We start from the raw sequence: 20,641 nt of genomic DNA, 5'->3' as shown, positions 1-20,641 counted from the left end.
TATAGTCTATATCAGGGGTCCCCAATACCAGTCCACGAGGGCCGGTGTCCCTGCAGGTTTTAGATCTCACCCTGGGTCAACACTCCTGAATCACATGATTAAGTCATTACCAGGCCTTCTGGAGAACTTCAAGACATGTTGAGAAGGTAATTTATCCATTCAAATCAGCTGCGATGGATCAAGGACACATCTAAAACCTGCAGGGACACCGGTCCTCGTGGACTGGGATTGGGGACCCCTGGTCTATATCTAGAGCCTGAACTGGTAAAGTTCTCCTAGTGGCGGAAAAAAGGCTTTCTTACCTTCCTTGTCATTACACCAGAATGAAGGATTGAAAACAAAACATATTTTTTCACATACTGAGGACATTTTATGAATTTGAAACCTCTACAAATGATATACTAATCATGAAAAAGGTATAAATCCATTTTATTTATGGTACTTTGTGTCTTCACAGACATTTTATTAATTTTTAAAGTCTCTGTGAGAAATAATGGACAATGGGCAACTGGACATTTAGGGGTGACTGTAAATAATTGGCAGCAGCCTGAGCGGCAGTGCTTTACTGAAATATATACACAAACCAAAAAACTAAACAAAAAAACAATTAAAATAAACTTAAAAAAAGCTATAGACTAGCATGTCGTTAGCCAAAACACTGTCCTCCAGTTACCGCTAAAACTAAACTGCTATGTGTCGGTAACTAGGCAGCTCTTCTGAAAACCTTTTCTACCTGTTTTCCTCGTGTAATCTTGTTTTCCCTGTGTTCACAGACTCACCTGGAGCCTCATTTTCTCTCTCCACCAGAACACATGTCTTGCCTCCTTGCCTGCTTGCTTGACTTCCTCCGTGATCCAGTTGCCTAAGGGCCATCCTTCCCTGCTCCAGTCGCCAATTCCCCGTTGCCGTATCAAACCCGAATCACATTCCCTAATATTTTCTGCTGCTTAATAAAGACTCTTGTAAATAGTTAGACTACGCGTTTTGGTGTCTGCATTTTGGTGTCCACTCCTTGTGCGAACCTTGGGTTCATGACAGCTGTGCTCTGATGTCCCTCAAGAACACACAGAGCAAAAATACAGTGTTTTGTTAAGTGCTTAAAAGGCAGATACACACAGGAGAAAACTTGACCATGATTCGTGCACTTATTTGATCTCAGTTAAAGTTGCAGTGTAGTATTCACTGAGTCATGGAACAAACTGTATTTTAGCTCAAGTGTTTCTGTTGCGAAGGAAAATCGGACAACAGCATTCTGGCATGAATCAGCAGCTGCCTGCTGATGCTGCCAGTCTAGTGGGGCCTGCAGACTTCAGTGACCTGTAAACACACAGACATGCATACACACACACACACACACACACACACACACACACACACACACACACACACACACACACACACACACACACACACACACACCAGCAACAACAGCAGCCAGAATGATTAGTCACGGGGTCCGTTCCCTCTCTGTGTTTATCAATTAACACTGAGAACGTGGGAAAAGGAGGCAGAAAAAGTCCAAGAGGATTAAAAGACAGACTGACAGCAACACATGTTTCTTGACTCCTTCCACCTCTCTGTCTCTTTCCTGTCTCCTTGCTCTTTATCCATTTTTTCTTCTCTTTCTGTATCATCTCTCTCTGCACACCAGTGCAAATCTGTCACTGCCATCTCTGTCTTCCTTTTCATTGATTTCAGCCAATCTACCGCGGGTGGATAAAGTTTGTTTTGTCCAACTTCTCCTGGCAGTTTGGAAAAGCTATCTCACATGAGACCCCATAAAGATTACTAGAAAGCGTCAGAGGCACTCATTGGAAAACACCGGTATGGTGTGAATGACAACTGCAACCACATAAACATAAGATTTGCAACACAAGGAGAGAGACACGGACAGTTTTACAGCGCACACGCTGTCACCGCTGGATTAAGCAGAACGGGGTTTGGCTCCACTAAGACATCTTTGTTTCCAAAAGTATTTCGAAATAAAATTATTAAGTGAGAATAAATGTGTGCTGATGGACTTGTCTAAACCCAAATGAGGTTAAAATTAACAGAAGTGGGAATATATTTGGAGCGCAAAAGGATCCCTGAACATTAGATCATTTTGGAAGTGCTGGACAATCATGGATAAGAGCACAGTTCTCAATCAGCTTGTGCTTTGTGTTTTTCAACTTGTGTGCGAAATGTCCATTAGGATATATTATATAAGAAGGTAAGTACTTAAAATGAACATGTGGCATAATCTTTTAGTATGGTTCGCATAAAGTATTGGCATTAACTTTGTAGCTGGATAAATTAAATTTTTGCATGATTATGGTGTGAGATGAAAACATGAACTTTCATGTCAACACAAATGCCAAATAGCCAAACTACAATCTGTCCACCAATCGTCCTGACAGCTCCGCCATGGGAAACCGCTTCACCCATTTAGGAACAGAATAACATCTCCGTGTTTACATTTCAAATATCCAACTTTGGGTCGACTGAGCTACGTCTGTGGGAGAGGAATGTGTAGGGTAGTTTTGCTGTCGCTACCGGTCAGCCATTTTGGATCTGTAAGCCCCCACATGTAAGCCAGCTGTTTCTTCAAGCCCAACTAAGCTCCTTGGTATTGGAGCTAATTTGACCCATGGAAGGCCAATTGAGACCAAGCTGGGAATTTGAGCTTAGATCAGTAGAGCGAACCACTGGCCAGTAGTGAGAGCGTAGGCCATGAGGGTAATACAATTAATTCTTTCTTTTTTACATTTTGATACAATTTGTTTCACTATAATTTACATCACAATTTTTTCTCCAAAGGTACTTGGGTTGCTGAAAATTAATTTCCACATAACATTCATCACCCAGTTTTTAAATTTTTCTGCAGTATGACTCTCTCTTTCCTATTCTCATTCTCTCCTCACAAAGACTAACACCAGCAGCATAGCAGCCAGCAAGCATGTTCTGCTCCAAGGGATGACGGTGGCTCAGAGGCCTGTTGTCTTGGTTGCTAGTGTCAGGGAGATGGAGGGTCATGCATACTGATGGTGTTTGAACTTCTCCTAAAGTGATTATTTATGCACAGCCGGACTCGCTTGGTCAAGTCGGGATTAACTTCATGAAAATGCAAAAGGGCACACAGGCAGGCACACACAAATGCACGTATTCACACACACACACACACACACACACGCACAGTGTCGTGCTTTCATGGCCCAGTGCCTAGCTTTTGCCTACAGTCCCAGCCTCAGCAGTTTGAGGACAGGGCCCTGCTAACCCCCACAGAGCCTGCACACTAAAGTCTCCATGGAGATTCTAAAGAGATTAGCACACTGTGTTCTTGAGTGTACGTGTGAGTGTGTGCATTTGTGTCACACGTGATGCAAGCATTTGCAAACCTGCACAAATACTTCAACTTTTCCAAATATATTTTTTTCTTCTTTTTTTCAAAAGAGCAGAAATGAAGAAAACAGAAAATCACGTGTCCCCAAAGAGTCTCTTTATCTCAGAGTAATCTCTCTCTAACTGACTCATATACTAAATGAGGTGCACCTGTACTGTGGATAGAGCATTAACACTGCTTGCGGTTACAATCCTACCCACTGTTACAAGTGCTAAATATGTGTGTTCAGATCCCCATAACGTAGTGGTTAGTAAATTAACTGGCACTATGAGGCAAACAGAAATAAACAGATGAATGACTGAGCCTTGGGTGCACACTGTTAGTCAAATAAGGCTTACTAAGTTCTTTATATTACCCAAATGTTGTTTCTGTGTGCTGCAGTAATACAGCATAACCTTTTTTTTTTTTTTTTTTTTTTTAGAAGGAAGTCAGGCTCATTTTCAGTGTGACTCGTCACTTTTCAAAAACTTCAGGGTTCATCCTCTTCAGGACCTGATACTGTATCTTTTAGTTCTAATGGACAAAGTGGTTTTGCTGTTCTTAACAATGTGACTAATAATGTGACTTTCAGAGACCAGTGGAACTAGAAAATATTTAATCTCTTTACAGCTGTAAGGGTTAGAAGGTCATTGGGGTTAGCTTTAGGGAGCCACTGCAAGAAAAGGATAAGTCTCTGCTGTTAGTCTATCACTGGATCTGAATGGAAAGAAAAATGTTGCATCATTTATTTAACTCTCAATACATTCATTATTTTTTTAACCTTAAAATATCTGAATTTAGTCAGTAACACCTCTTCGACTAGCCAAAAGGACGAACTCCACTGTTCGAGTATGACATACTTGCGAGTTTTCTTATCCCTATCAGAAAGAATATGCGATACTTGGGAAAATGTCCATTTCAAAATTCTTGCTTACTTGTAACAATGTCTCAATAACACACATAACATTTGCTGTGTGTGTTCTAAAAACTGCAACCCTTCCAAAGTTGAAGAAATCAAAATGAAGCACAGCAATGCTAGTCATAGTGCCAAGTTACTTCCTCAATTAATGTGCCATCCTTAGGAATCTCGACATGCTGCTGGTTTCATCTTTTGGATTTGAACAGCAACATCTAGGCTGAAACAGATTAACCCTCTCAGGTCTACATCGACATGTAACAATCATAACCATAACTCCTAACCCTACACCCTACCCTTATCCTAAGGGGTAGGGTGTAGGGTTTGGCGTTATGCTTTCAAAAAAGAATAAAGGACTTTTCTGTGCCAAAAAAGGTTTTGTTGGTTGTTCCTGATTGCAGACTTGGGAGAACAGTAATGAAAAGAAATATGCATATATTTACCCAAAGTGCTGAGTTAGGGACATCCCTAGTGATTACTTAGAAAAAAGTCAGAAAACCTAGCAATTTACCTACTCTCACTCAGCCCTTTTACTCTATATGTGTCATCTATAACACAAACCAGAGTATCTTATCTATGGACAATTTGAGCCACATACTAAACCACCAAACATCTGATTGGTGAACTACCGATATACCTACTGAAACACAGCCACCCAGAGAGATCTGAAGACTGCTGTGTTGTCATATCTAAAAATGCTGAGATGTGGTAGGTCACGGTTCTGAAGCCTATTTTAAGTCTTCCAAGAAAGTCCATCTGTAAGCATAAACCAAGAACATAGTGATGTAGCCAAATACATGGCTAGGGAGAAGAATGTCAAGGATATGTTTTTTACCCTGTTATTCCTTCACCTCTACTCATATTAAAGTGGATGAGAATAGTGATTGCACCAATAAATCATTTACAGTCATGCCATATTAGATGTACTTTGTTTTTCTCCTTTTGCTGTTGGTATGCATGGCTTTGTACTAATGCTTGTTAAGTGTGGTTTCAAACCTCTTAAGTTCAGGAGCCTCAGGAAAGAACAATGAAGGCACCAAAGCATAAAAGCAGGAAAATATTTAAAAATACTTTCCCACCACAAACGCACCCTCCTGTCCTTCCACGTCTGTACCGCCTGTCCTCTGAAAACACAACATTCTGTAACGCTCAGCTTCTTACCCTCCATCTCCAGAGGGTTCAAGGGCAACAGTTTTGTCCTCTCTCAAGACTCAGACAGTGTTTCCTGAAGAGGTGTTAAGACTGTACACACACATACAATCAGTTTGGGTAAAACAGGCAGCAAATCGCATGAGTTTTAAGGCAGCTAAGTTATTATTGTAACCCCAGGGAGGCCTTCCTCTTTGCACTCCCTTCCCAGCTCACCTCAGGGTGCTTTGAAATGAGAGAGGGAGTGTTAGCATAGATAAACAAGAGATGAAGATTATGAGCCGGATTAAGGTAGAGAGTGGAAGGTGGGCCATGAACAGCATGCAGCCTCCCATACTGAAGAGGTCTCCTACTTCCCCTCACAGAATGAAAACAAAGCAGGGAGAGGGAAAATAAAGGACAGGATACAGAAGAGGGGAAAACAAGGCATATTGGGGGGGGTTGCAGGACACTTTAAATTTAAATTTTATACCGTTTCAAGATTATTAGCCCTGTGGCCAATGAGCCGTAAAAGGAAAAACATGATCACATAACATTACATAAATCAGATACCAAATGCTCTATTTGAACAAAGCTACTTAGCTCTAAGCTGGGCTCAATGTATCCCATGGTCCACTCCTGCTTTACAGGTGAAAATAGAGCAACAGGACCGCTGAGTCTTTGACTTTATTTATTTTCTGCTGTGTTTTACTTGCATCTATTTGAAAGAGTGAGTGTAAACACAAAAAATATTTTATTTTATGTGCTGGAATGTGCAGAGAATAGGTTTAAATATTAAACAAATTTCTTCCAGTGAGAGAATGTTGCATATAATAAAATTTTTGCTTGATGCATAAAGTTAAAAGATTAAAACTGATAAAACAAGTTAAAAAAAAAGAGACTTTTCCATTTGATTACATTGTGTATGATGGATTATGTAGAAAAAGTAGAATTGGGCTGAAAGATCTATCGCTTTATCACCTCTTCAGGTTGTAAATCGTGTTTTTAAAAAGTAACTAAGTAACTAAGTAATTAATTACTTTTGAAAATAAGTAATCAGTAAAGTAACAGGATTACTTTTTTGGGGAAGTAATCAGTAATTAGTTACTGATTACTTTTTTCAAGTAACTTGACCAACACTGTTTATAATTCTTGAGTTGTTGTTTTATTACGTTAGTTCACCTTTTGTGCCCAGTCTATATTAGTCTAATCTGTGTTCTGGCTTCAGTGTCTATGTGTTTGTTTTCCTCGGGTCTTGCTAGTCGCGTCCCGATGTCTGTCTGGTCTGTTTGTGTTCTGTATCCATGGTTGTCTGCGTATATATATATATATATATATATATATATATATATATATATATATATATATATATATATATATATATATATAAAAACACCCAGCACGCCCCTGCGGGCGGTTTATCCTTCAAGCTCGGGTCCTCTACCAGAGGCCTGGGAGCTTGAGGGTCCTGCGCAGTATCTTAGCTGTTCCCAGGACTGCGCTCTTCTGGACAGAGATCTCCGATGTTGTTCCCGGGATCTGCTGGAGCCACTCGCCTAGCTTGGGAGTCACCGCACCTAGTGCTCCGATTACCACGGGGACCACCGTTACCTTCACCCTCCACATCCTCTCGAGCTCTTCTCTGAGCCCTTGGTATTTCTCCAGCTTCTCGTGTTCCTTCTTCCTGATATTGCTGTCATTCGGAACCGCTACATCGATCACTACGGCCGTCTTCTTCTGTTTGTCTACCACCACTATGTCCGGTTGGTTAGCCACCACCATTTTGTCCGTCTGTATCTGGAAGTCCCACAGGATCTTAGCTCGGTCATTCTCCACCACCCTTGGGGGCATCTCCCATTTTGACCTCGGGACTTCCAGGTTATACTCGGCACAGATGTTCCTGTACACTATGCCGGCCACTTGGTTATGGCGTTCCATGTATGCCTTGCCTGCTAGCATCTTGCACCCTGCTGTTATGTGCTGGGTTGTCTCTGGGGCATCTTTACACAGCCTGCACCTGGGGTCTTGCCTGGTGTGATAGACCCCAGCCTCTATGGATCTTGTACTCAGAGCTTGTTCTTGTGCTGCCATGATTAGTGCCTCTGTGCTGTCTTTCAGTCCAGCTTTGTCCAGCCACTGGTAGGATTTCTGGATATCAGCCACCTCCTCTATCTGCCGGTGGTACATACCGTGCAGGGGCCTGTCCTTCCATGATGGTTCCTCGTCTCCCTCCTCTTTCTTGGGTTTCTGCTGCCTGAGGTATTCACTGAGCACTCGGTCAGTTGGGGCCATCTTCCCAATGTATATCTATCTATATATATATATATATATATATATATATATATTAGGGGTGCAACGATATTCGTATCGATATTGAACCGTTCGATACAGTGCTTTCGGTTCGGTACGCATATGTATCGAACAATACAACATTTGTAATTTATTTTATCAACTTTCCTTCCGACGATGCTGTCTGTGTTGAGCGCTCAGTGAATCTGCGTTCGACTACTCCGCCTAGACTGCACTGTCGAGCGCAGATCCACTGAGCGCTCAACACAGACAGCATAGTCAGAAGGAAGAGCGCAGGGCAAGCTAGCAAGACACATGGACCTCCCCCACCCTCATTCAGATCTGGCGTCTGGAATTATTTTGGTTTTCATGTGACGTATGACCCTGAAGGTAAGCGAGTCATGGACTAAAGTAAAACAGTATGTTGGATGTGCCATGCAATGCTCAATTACATGGGTGGGAACTAGTGTGTTAGCGCAGTTAGCTCGTTAACGTGTTGGCCGTCTAGCCCCATGCACGGGGCGATCGGCGGTAGCTCGTTAACGGAGATTTGCCGTGTTGTGGCGTTAAGGTCATTTCAACGAGATTAACCTGAAAGCACTAGTGGGAACACAACGAATATGACTGCACATTTACGCCGACATCATCCTAGTGCAAAGACAAAAACAACAAGCATGCTACTAACTTTAGCCGAGTCATTTAGACAGCTGTTAGCACATGATTCTCCTTATGCTGCTGAGAATATAGCCCAGAAGAAGCGGATAGTATAGCTTTTATTTTGGAAAGAGACATTTCTCTGTAATAAACTCTCTTTTCCAAAGATGAGTGATTCCTCAATCAGATACAGGGCTTGCAATATCGCTAGCCTGACGTCCTGGAGCTAGCGATTTTTTTCAGTCGGGCTACCAAAATCTATCTCTGCCCTGCCCGTCGGGCTATTGTAGGAAAAATATATGTCAATGCTTTTGCATTCTTTCAGAAATGGAGCTGGGTAATTATGTCATTGGCATCGGTGAGCCACTGTCAATATGTGACATATTGAAATCGCGTTTGAATTTGCGCTTGTTTTTTTGCTTTCACTTTGCAATCGTGCGAACTGTGTATAGAGAGCGACAGCACTGATCTGTGAGTGATGATAATTTGTGCACCAATTCCTCTGACATCGTCTTATCAATCGTTAGCTTACTATGCAAACATGACAAGTGAAATCTCCCGCAGCTTAAACATGTGAGAGGTTGATGCGCAGAGAATCGCTGAGCGTTATGTGAGTGTGTGTGTAAAAGCAGCAGGATATATATTTTAGTTCTGCTGAGCCAAATAAGACAGGTCAGGGTGAAGAAGTGACAGCCAAAGAAAAGCTTACCACAAAACGGAGAAGTTATGACAAATCAGACTATAAGGCAAAAAGAAAGTGCAGCTTTATGGTTTCATGGACAAAAGAATTTCTGTGGCTGCAATATGACGAGCTAAATAACCAGGGCTGCACATAAGTGGTCCGCAGGTGCGCATTCGCTGTCAAAATAAAAAACACGCACAAGGGTTAGGGTTAAATTTAAAAACTGTACTTTTGAGTTAAAATATATATTTATAATTTTAATAAATGACAAATTAAAAAGGCATGAACATTTTTTTTGTATCGAAAAAATATCGAACCGTGACACCAAAGTATCGAACCGAACCGAACCGTGAATTTTGTGTATCGTTGCACCCCTAATATATATATATATATATATATATATATATATATATATATATATATATATATATATATATGTATATATATATATATATATATATATATATATATATATATAGTGGAATATATATATATATATATATATATATATATATATATATATATATATATATATATATATATATATATATATATATTCCACTATATATATATATATATATATATATATATATGAAGGCTACATCAGCATAAACTGTCATTTAAGCACTTGAGAGGAGTAAATATGTCAGCTTTTTTCTGCTTAGGCCGGAGGACCTAAGGCTGCAAACCAAGAGCCCTGTTGTACAAGCAATGCTAATGTTAGCAACACTTGGCAAACTAATGTGATACTGTGTAAAGCACAAAGGGCCTCATACTTTCAGCAGCATTGAAAATGTGTTTTGGAGCAAAATGAATAACACTTTAAAATAGCTCTTAATCACTTAAATAATTAGTTCAATTTTTAAACGCTTCATGCTCAGTTGTGACTGTTTTAGTGAGTATTTTTTTTTACTTTTATACCAAAAACAGACATCAATTAAAACAGACCAAACATATCTACTGTTGTCTTAAACACTGATGTGTCATGATCCTGGGTCGTGCTTAGCCTATTTTGATGTTTATTATTTGTTTAGGTTCTCTAAGGTAGTCCAGCCATTTGTATATATCACCCCTGCATTACGTCTCCGTTGCCCTTCGTGTGTTTATGTCTGTGTGTCTTGTACTGTCAAGTTCATGCTGTCAGTTATGTCACCTCCCCCTGTACTACGTCTCCCCGGTTCATGTCTCATGTTTCCTGTTTTACTTTGAAGGCCTGCATTCACTGTCAGTGTATTCAGCTTTACTCCTCCTGTCCTGTCGTTAAGTTCATGTGTGTCAGCTGCGTTCCCATGTGTGGTCACTTCCCCTGATCATCCCTCATGTGTATTTAGTCTCTGTGTTTCATACAGTCTGCGTCGCGTCGTCTGTGTTCCCACCCTCCGTGTTTCCATGCCTGGTCTGTTGTCTTCCAAGCCATAGCCTCACCATCGTTTGTTCCCAGTTCAGGTTTCTGTTTAGCCACGTTATCCCTGCTGTATTTGTACACCTTGTTTTCAGCCATATTAAAGGCTCACCTTCTGTTAAAGCTCACTCCCGTCTGCTCACTCGTGTACGCACCTGGGTCCATTACACGCATTCTCCACTCGGTCCGTCACAGCGGACCGTGACATGATGATGCAAACCGTGTTTATTTGCATCCATCCTTTAAATCACTGCAAGTTGAACAGATAGACCAATGTACGCCAATGCTTTTAGATTAACATCTCTCAAAGTTTAACTTACTGTTTTACTAATACACCAACTTCATTTTTCATTAAGAATCAATGTTTAATCCCACCTTGGATATTGGCAATTAATTGTACAGTGCAGCCTTTTATTTTGTTTCTGAGCTGATTAAAAGATGTTGTGGTCTTTACAGGATGATTTTACTGAATATGATGCATTAATGTAGAAGTGTTTAATAGTCAACCTTAAATGTCTGCAGCAGAAATATTAATCCATATGAAAGTGATGGGAAATAGTTAAATTTTATTTTTAATATTTTATATAGACTTTGACAATAGCAATAGTTCTAAAAGACATTCCTCTACCACTCATTCTCAGCAAATAGTAGATACTTTTCAAAAGGATGATCTTTACTGGGTCAGAGGATACATGGAAGCAGTTAAAGAAGAGTTGAAAGTGAAAATTACAGACAAAAGAGGAAAGCTGAGAAAACAGGACGAATGAGAAGAAAGAAAGTGAAGAAAAATAAGAAATGACAACCAGAAGAGAAGATGAGAGAGCAGGTGGTGGTGGGCGGTTGTTGTTGTTCTTTCCTGTGTGTTGATAAAGCAGGACAGGAAGGAAGCATCCCAGTGAGCAACAGTAAACTCCACACACCGTGCCAGAACCATTACCGCTGCATTGTTCTCCATCAGCCTCTGTCGCTCGCTCTTGTCTTCATTATCTCACCGCTATTGTCTCACAACCCCTTAGGTGATGAGCCCAATGACCTGACGACTACCGCAGACACACACATCCTCCTGCACACACACACACACAGATACTTGCACAGGGAGGCAGAAGACACTGAAAATAGGAAGAATGGCAATGACCTTATTTTTGTGTCTTTGTCTTTGTATGTGTTCGTGGTTACTACCTTTCATCGAGCTACAGCAGAAAAACCAAAGCAGGACAGATGGCCACTGTCAAGTCCGTCTTTTCCTGATGTAAATCTTGTTTCCTTTTATGTCTCCTTGGGGCCTAACTCCTTCTATCTCTGTAAATCTCCTTTAGGGTCAGAGGAGAACTTGCAAAATACACCACTAGTCAAAAATTTGGACACACCTTCTCATTTAATGATTTTTTTTTCTACGTTCTACAAAGTAGATAGATACTAAAGACATCAAATACCTGAAGCCAGATATATGGAAATATGTAGCAAAGAGAAAAGTGATAAATTAAACATGTCTTATATTTTAGATGAAAGTAGCCACCCTTTGCTTTGTTGATGGTGCTGTAAACCCTTGGACTTCTGTCATTGAGCTTCATGTCACCTGAAATGGTTTTCAGGTGTGCCTTGTCAGGGTTCATTTGTGGAATTTCTTGCCTTTTGTCAGGTTGGTACACTGCTGAAAGCCCTTTTTAACAACTGTTAGAATTCATATTATGGCAAGAAGTAAAGAGAAACAACAGTCCATCATTACTTTAAGAACTGAAGGTCAGTCCGTCCGGAAAATTGCTAAAGCTTTGAATGGGTCCTCAATTGCAGTCGCAAAAACCATCAGGCGCTTTGATGAAACTGGCTCTAATGAGGACCGCCCCAGGAAAGAAAGAACAGGAGTCACCTCTGCTGCTGAGGATAAACTCATCCGAGTCACCAGCCTCAGAAATCACAATTTAACAGCACCTCAGATTAGAGCCCAGATAAATGCCACACAGAGCTCCAGTAGCAGACACATCTCTACATCAACTGTTCAGAGCAGACTGTGTGAATCAGGCCTTTATGGTCAAATAGAAACCACAACTAAGGAAAAGCAACAAGCAGAAGAGATTTGTTTGGACCAAGAAACACAAGTGGAAATCTGTTCTTTGGTCAGATGACTCCAGATTTGAGATCTTTGGTTCCACTCTGTGTGTCTTCATGTGACGCAGAAAAGATGAATGGATGGTCTCTACGTGCATGGTTCCCACAGTGAAGAATTGAGTGCTTCATGGTGTGCTGCGCCAGACAGCCTGGCCTCATTGAGATGGTTTGGGATGAGATGGACCGCAGAGTTAAGGCAAAAGTGCCAACAAGTGCTCAAGTGCATCTCTGGGAACTTCTTCAAGACTGTTGGAAAACCATTTCAGGTGATGACCTCATGAAGCTGATCGAGAGAATGCCAAGAGTGTGCAAAGCAGTAATCAAAGCAAAGGGCGGCTATTTTTTGCTTCTTTTTTGTTTACTTCATAATTCCATATGTGTTCATTCATAGATTTGATGCCTTCAGAGAGAATCTATAATCTAAATAGTCATGAAAATGAGAAAATTGTTTAAAAAAACCCCAGTGTGTCCAAACTTCTGACTGGTAGTTTATACGCCATCTTCATAGAAAGAGCTGAAATGCAAATTTTTTACTTTCATTGATTCTATAATTCCAAAGTTGGAAGAAGGACTGAAAAAAGCATATTATATATATATTTTTTGTTTAGCTCTGTGTGTCGATTTGGTATTGATTTAATGTTTTAAACATTACTTTTTGGCTTGGATTTTTTCATCTCATTTTTCATGCTCATTACAGCTGCTTATCATACTGCAGAATGTCAGGTAGGTAAACACAGATTCTTTAATTGTCACAGATCCCTGTGAGCTATGTTCATGCAGATAGTTAGTGTGTTGCAACAACCCTGATGAACTGTTACTAAAGAAGAAACTGGATTTGGTCTGGGGAACCACAGCATGCGTCATCTGGCACTTGACCCTGGTATGGACAGTGTTGGGAAGGTTACTTTTAAAATGTATTCCACTACAGATTACAGATTACATGCCCTGAAATGTATTCTGTAACGTATTCCGCTACGTTACTCAATGAGATTAACGTATTCTGAATACTTTGGATTACTTAATATATTATCATACTTTTTATAACTACATGAATGTACTATTTCTGTGTGATTTATTACTATTACTGAAGGTTACTTGACATAGCAATACCAACTAGATATTTAAATCTTAATATAAATGAGTAACAGTAGGGTGGACATTAGGTAATGCTGCACTTTTTGCAGCGATCTCGTGTAGAAAACTATCCCGTGCGTATATAAAACAGGTCTGCTGCTCCGGGTTCATGTCGGGCTCGTAGCTGAAAACTAGCTTTACTTTGTGTCTGGGTGAACTTTGCTAGCGAGAGACAGAGAGAGGCGTTGAAAGGCTGCTCCAACGGAACTTATTGTTTTGGAGGAAAACATGAACACAGTGTACAGTCGAGTCTTAATAGCTTATTTACAACTGGGCTACACTGCCCATGAGGCTACATTCTTTAGGCTATGCTTGCAACACTCTGCCTATTGCCTTCATATTAAAAAATTTTTTGAACAATAATTTAAAAAAATATTTCTTCATGTCATTATGCGGCCGCAAGTAGAGGTTTTTTTTATCTTTCTAGTTTAGCCTTAGATGAGGTAGCTGCAACAGGACTCACATAAGCTACTAAGATAATTTCTCAACATGTGAGTGCACAGACGGAAGAACTAATCACGCGCTTCATTTTTGCAGTGTTATGAATAATTAAATGCCAGGAATAAAAGAGCACTAACTTTAGCAATAATTTATTTCTTTGAATCAGGTTACAGTCATAATTTTTTTCTGTTCTGTGAATTCTTACACATCAACTTCCTCATGAGTCCGACCTCCATCCCAGCTGTGAGGAAAACTGACTTTCCTTCAGTCAGTCCATCCATCCATTTTCTTAAATGCTTATCTGATTTAAGGCTAACCACCTCACCACTAAGCAGTCCCTGTTTTAGCCCTCCTTACATTTAAAGTCAGTATTTAGAGTAGATAATATAATACATTTGCGTGCACAGAGTGTGACCTCTCTAAGCATTAGTAAATAACATGGCAGCCTGGGAATTCATTTATTTTGGGGTGTCATTATTGTGTTGTGGGACGTCGGGCTCCGACATGTGGTGCCGCTCTCCCTGAGATGTTAAAAGGACAATTCATCCAAATGACTAGAGCTGTTCTTGTCTCCCTGCTTAAGTTTACATTGACCAGAGAAAAATGCACTCAAGTAGCCAACTAATATAAAATAACATGAAGCCAGGGGGTGGCTTTGTGCTTGTCCTCCTCAGCTTTTCACCACTGGAACAAACACAGTCGCACGGTTGCCTAACACCGTGACTGCAGAGACACTGCACAGGAAACAGATTATAGTTAATGTTAAAAATATCAGAAACGGATATGTAAGAAAATGAAACCCACAGAGTTCAATGTGTATGTGTGAGTCAGCCCATGACTTAATGTGCACCAAACAACAAAATGGCCCTGTGCCTTTTAGCAGGCAAACAGCATGCCATTAGTTTCTGTGGTCTAAATCAAAACCACTTCTTGTCACAATACCCCACTGTTTTACTGTTTTGCTCTCACATGGCTTTCCTTTACTGGTTCAGTTTGTGGCTGACACAGTTTGACTGTTTAAAATCTCCCTGTTTTGTTTCCTTTTTCAGTGAAAGTTTGAGGACCCCCTCCTCTGAGAGCCTTTGAAATTAAGTTGTTGGGACAGGAAGTAGAGAGAACCAGAACTGCTTTTAGAGATCATTTCGCCCTCTCCCCTCCCTCGCTATATCCATATTTCCGTCAGCGAGGGAGCAGAACGGACAGGAAAGGAGGTAGAGCAGGGATTTGGGTTGTGATGTTTTCCCCGCAGCCATAAATAAGTCTCATGCTCATGCTTTATGGAATCCAGAGCCTCTTTATCCCTTCCATGTGTTCTCTATGAACTAGGGCTCTGACCTCTGACCCCGGGGCTTTTGACTCAGTTATCTCAGGTCTAAGACAGCCAGTGTGTGTATGTGTTTGCGAGTGGAGTTGATCAGGGGTTGATTATCTCATGACCTCGTTGCCCCTTCTTCTCTGCGTCACCTTACCCCCATCTTCATTTCACAGGCTATAAAGCGCACAAATACTCAGACACACACACTCCAGGTGGAATGATTCAGCTGTCACTCCAGAGATCACCTCCAGGCCAGGCTGACCTCAACCATTTCACACATATTTCTACATGTCATTTTAGATACACACACACACTGTTCTCATATTTTTGCATTTTGAGTGTCAAAATATGTTTGTCATATTCTGCTTATTCTGCTGTCAATGCAAAAAAAACAAAACCCCCTTGTGATTATTTTAAGCAACTCTGCAGCTCTGATGCCATTTTTAGACAGCTTACATGCCGAATATTTGTGGCTGGAGCTAATGCAGTGAACATGGATGCTGGCTCCAACTGATGACCGTTCAAAAGCAAACAGCAACCTCTGGGACTGAAAAATAAACGTGAAAGTTCCTCCAGTGTCCACTTGAGGCTGGTCCCAAGACACAATCCTTGAAGACTCTTATGTTAATGCCCAGCTTCAGCCATAAAAAATAACATTTATGCAACCTGGTGCAAAAAAATCCTTTGTGTCAATATAGCTAAGAGCTTACCTCTTCATAACAGCTCTATAGCAGGTGATTTATTTTACTATTAAACAGTTTGAATTTTGTTAAGGTATGAGGCTCACAGGTTTATCCACTTAGGCTTCACACCTGGTAACTCGAGTTACTAAACTCACATTAATACAGTTACAGTTTTTGCACAGTTTCTTTGAATAAGGCTTTTTCTAGTATTTTATTATGCTGTATTTCATCTTTACATTAAAGTGAATGCACAGGTTCTAACTAATTGGAGAGGTTGCTAGCATTAGCTAGCATTAGCTTATACTGTCCTCCACTCTGCCATCCAAATATTCAACTGAATTGTATTTTATACCACCAAATCCAATGTTGGGTAATCACATTGCATTTTTCCAGTAATGCAGTAATGTAATGCATTACAGTCACAATTATTCATTAATTACTAGGGTTAGAAAAGCTCTTCAGTTATCTGCACGTAGAAAAAAAATCAGAGAAATATCCTTTTGCCTTCCTGAACACTGAACACACTACAGTCAGGGGAGGGAATATGGACATTTCTTTTTAGTGCACAAAGGAAAGCACTAAAAAACTGGTTGCTTCACAAACTGGAAGCACAAGCATCCAGGACAGAAACTACTACATTATACTGCTAACAGAACTTTGGGACTTAGCATGCTGTCTGTGCAGATGTTTGCTAACACAAAGCGAGCTAACTAGCTAGCTAGTTATGATAACTTTTACTGTTAGTGATCCCAGCCCAGTTGGTATGAAGGTAAGCTGTTAGCCAGATCATGAACTTGAACAGGTAACAGTGTAACAAACTGCCTTCTCTGGTGAGTAATCAAGTAAAGTACTGCATTAAGAAAAGTAACAAGAAATGTGTAATACATTACTTTTTTGAGTACCAACCCAAACCCAAATTGCAACAATCCCCTCTAAAGGGAAAAAGAAGAAAGAAAAACCCCAACAATCAAAATGACCCCTATAACCAAGCACTTGGTGACAGTTGAAAGGAAAAACTTCATTTTAACAGGAGCGTGTGGTGAGCGGCTTGCTGACGTCAACGTTGTGGATCATGGTGGCGGTGGGGTTCTGGTATGGGCAGGCGTATATTACGGACAACAAACACAGGTGCATTTTATTGATGGCATTTTGAATGCACGGAGGTACCGTGATGAGATCCTGAGGCCCATTGTTTGACATTCATCCACGACCATCACCTCATGTTACAGCATGATAACGCACGGCTCCACATTACAAGGATCTGTTCACAATTCCTGGAATCTGAATACATCTCAGTACTTGCATGGCCAGCATACTCAACAGGCATGTCTCCCATTGAGCATGTTTGGGATGCTCTGGATCGGCGTATACGACAGCGTGTTCCAGTTCCTGCCAATATTCAGCAACTTCACACAGCTGTTGAAGAGGAGTGGACCAACATTCCACAGGCCGCAGTCAACAACCTGATCAACTCTCTGCAACGGAGATGTGTTGCCCTGCGTGAGGCAAATGGTGGCCACACCAGATACAGACTGGTTTTCTGCCCCTCTGCCCCCCCCCCATAAAGCAAAATTGTGCACATTTCAAAGTGGCCTTTTATTGTGGGCAGTCTGAGGCACACCTGTACAATATTCATGATGTCTAATCAGCCCCTTGATACGCCACACCTGTGAGGTGGGACGGATTATCTTGGTAAAGGAGAAGTGCTCACTAACACAGATTTAGACAGATGTGAGAACATTTGCGAGTCGTGGGTCTTTTGTGTATGTAGACATTTTTTTTAGATGTTTGAGTTCAGCTCATGAAAAATGGGAGCCAAAACAAAAGTGTTGCATTTATATTTTTGTTCGGTGTAATTATATAGTTGTTTTTTAAAATGTTTTTCTACCGGTAAGGTACAGTGTCCACTCCAGAGAAGCCGCTTCCATGTAATTTGTTTTTATAGATATCATTCTAATATTATTAGCTTGACCACAAAAATAATAGACTAATACATTTGATACTGTGACAGGCCATATTGGCGTCACCCTTAGTCAAGCATATTAAGCAATCTACAATGACAGAAGATTTTAGGAGTGGCTGTTACAAGTGAGCAGGTGGGTTTGTAAAACTGCAGTTGAAACGTTTCTGCGGTTGTGCAACAAGGGCCACACATTTTCTAACCCAATAAAGCTTAGACGGAGAATTTATGGAGGACTAAAATCACACAACATGAATCTGATTTATTTGTACTGCAGACAGACCACACAGAGTGAGTCATTGAACATTTCTTTTGTGCTCGGTAGTAAAACTATTTGCATCACAAGGTCTAAATTCTGCCTAAATTTTGTCAATATGATGAATATCTTTCAGATCTACTCCCCCCCCCCCCCCCCCCCCCCCCATCCAGCTCCTCTGATGTTGTTGTCCGTTCAGTCATTCGTCTACAGCACATGTTCCCAGAGAATTTGTGCACTGATTGCATTTATATAATCCCACTGGCCGTATCCCCACATATTCCCTTTTTTTCATGTCATTTATATTCCCTGATGCAATAATACAATTTCCCAACTCGAATCATTAAAATTTATCTTACCCCAGTGTAAGCATTATGTCCCGTGGTGCACTTGATGTTTGACATACTTGCCTTGCCAAGAATAAGAAAGGGGAGGGGGGAGGGCATGCGATTGTTGTTAAAACTAGCCAAATGTCGATGTACTGGGACGCAGTTTCTGCAGTGAGACGTGTCAGCCTTCAGAATACTTTCTGGGCTTTTACGCTTGCGATTTTGAACATTGAAAAGTCCTGATTGCATGGCGCTGTATTAACAACACATGGGAACTCTCTAAAAGAATGATCCTGTAAACGTTCTCTTATGAGAGGGAGACTTGGTTAGCATACACGACCATACACGAGTGTAGAAGGGTGTGTGAGCTCTGTCCTAAGAGTTAAAGCAGCAGGGAGGCCAAGCCTGCTCTATGTCAAAAGGACACAATCACAACTCATCCACCTATGTACCAACACACACACACACACACACACACACACACACACACACACACACACACACACACACACAGCAGTCTGGTTATTTTATTGCTGCTTCCCAGGTTTCTCACATCTAAGGAGGAAGGGGCTAAAGCTCAAAGGTGAAAGGTCATCTTTACAAGGACTGCTCTCCTTTTCCATGTAGTTCCTAATAAAGCTTTAATCAAGCCAATTAAGGTTCATTAACTGGTCTTTTGGGGGCTGGGACTGTTTAACCCAGTACACAGCTGACCCTATTTGGAATCTATAGGAAAGCACCAGAGTCGGGGGTTGATGGACTGAGTAGGAGAGAACAAATCTGTGGTTTTTCTGACCCAGGTGAGTGTTTCTTACATAACACTCCAAAGCAAGATTGTGTTAAACATACATGCATATGTGGACGTGCAACAGCTGCAATAAAGCAAATACAGCAAACATGAATGGGTGTATTTTTTTTATTGTTATAGAAAATCACTGTTTCTGTTTCAGTTCAATTCAATTTTATTTATACAGCGCCAAATCACAACAACAGTCGCCTCAAGGTGCTTTATATTGTAAGGTAGATCCTACAATAATACATACAGAGAAAAAAATAACAATCATATGACCCCCTATGAACAAGCACTTTGGCGACAGTGGGAAGGAAAAACTCCCTTTTAACAGGAAGAAACCTCCAGCAGAACCAGGCGCAGGAAGGGGCGGGGCCATCTGCTGCAACCGGTTGGGTTGAGAGAAGGAAGACAGGATAAAGACATGCTGTGGAAGAGAGACAGAGATTAACTGTGTGATTCCATGCAGGGAGGTCTATTAACACATAGTGAGTGAGAAAGGTGACTGGAAAGGAAAAACTCAATGCATCATGGGAATCCCTGGCAGCCTACGTCTATTGCAGCATAACTAAGGGAGGATTCAGGGTCACCTGGTCCAGCCCTAACTATATGCTTTAGCAAAAAGGAAAGTTTGAAGCCTAAAGTAGAGATAGTGTCTGTCTCCCAAATCCAAACTGTCTGTCTGTGTGTCCTGGTGTGTGTGTGTTCGCTGTCCGTTTTATGTGTGTGTCAACCTCACTTCTGAAATCTGACGTCCTCAGTGCAAATCCCGGGCCGCCGCAGACCTGCGGTCCACAGAATGGCCTCTTTGTATCAGTATGGGACCGACTGGCCACTTCTGCACTCTTGGCTCCCCCTCAAGCCCTGGCTGACCTCCAGATCCCAGAACCAGGGCAGGCCTTGCATCTCTGTAGTCCACCCCAGACAAAGAGGCCTCTACACAGGGCTGACTCTTCTCTCAACTCCCTCCCCCCCAGTATTCCCTCCCCTTCATCACAAACTGGGTTACAACAGTCAGGTTAGCCATTAATGTTGACATCAATACCTTCCATTGATCCAAATGAAATTTTCCCCCAACTAATGCATGATTTCCTATTGAATTATGTCATTTGCTTGTAAGCTCATGAGAGAATACGGCTCTTAATGATTTATTCGAGACACGTTGCTGCGTGTTCGCGCTTTGCTTTTCTTGGAA

This window comes from Astatotilapia calliptera, chromosome 13 (assembly GCF_900246225.1).
Source record: "Astatotilapia calliptera chromosome 13, fAstCal1.2, whole genome shotgun sequence".
Classification (NCBI taxonomy): domain Eukaryota; kingdom Metazoa; phylum Chordata; class Actinopteri; order Cichliformes; family Cichlidae; genus Astatotilapia; species Astatotilapia calliptera.
The sequence above is the reverse complement of the archived record's forward strand: the minus strand, read 5'-3'. Positions refer to the sequence as shown.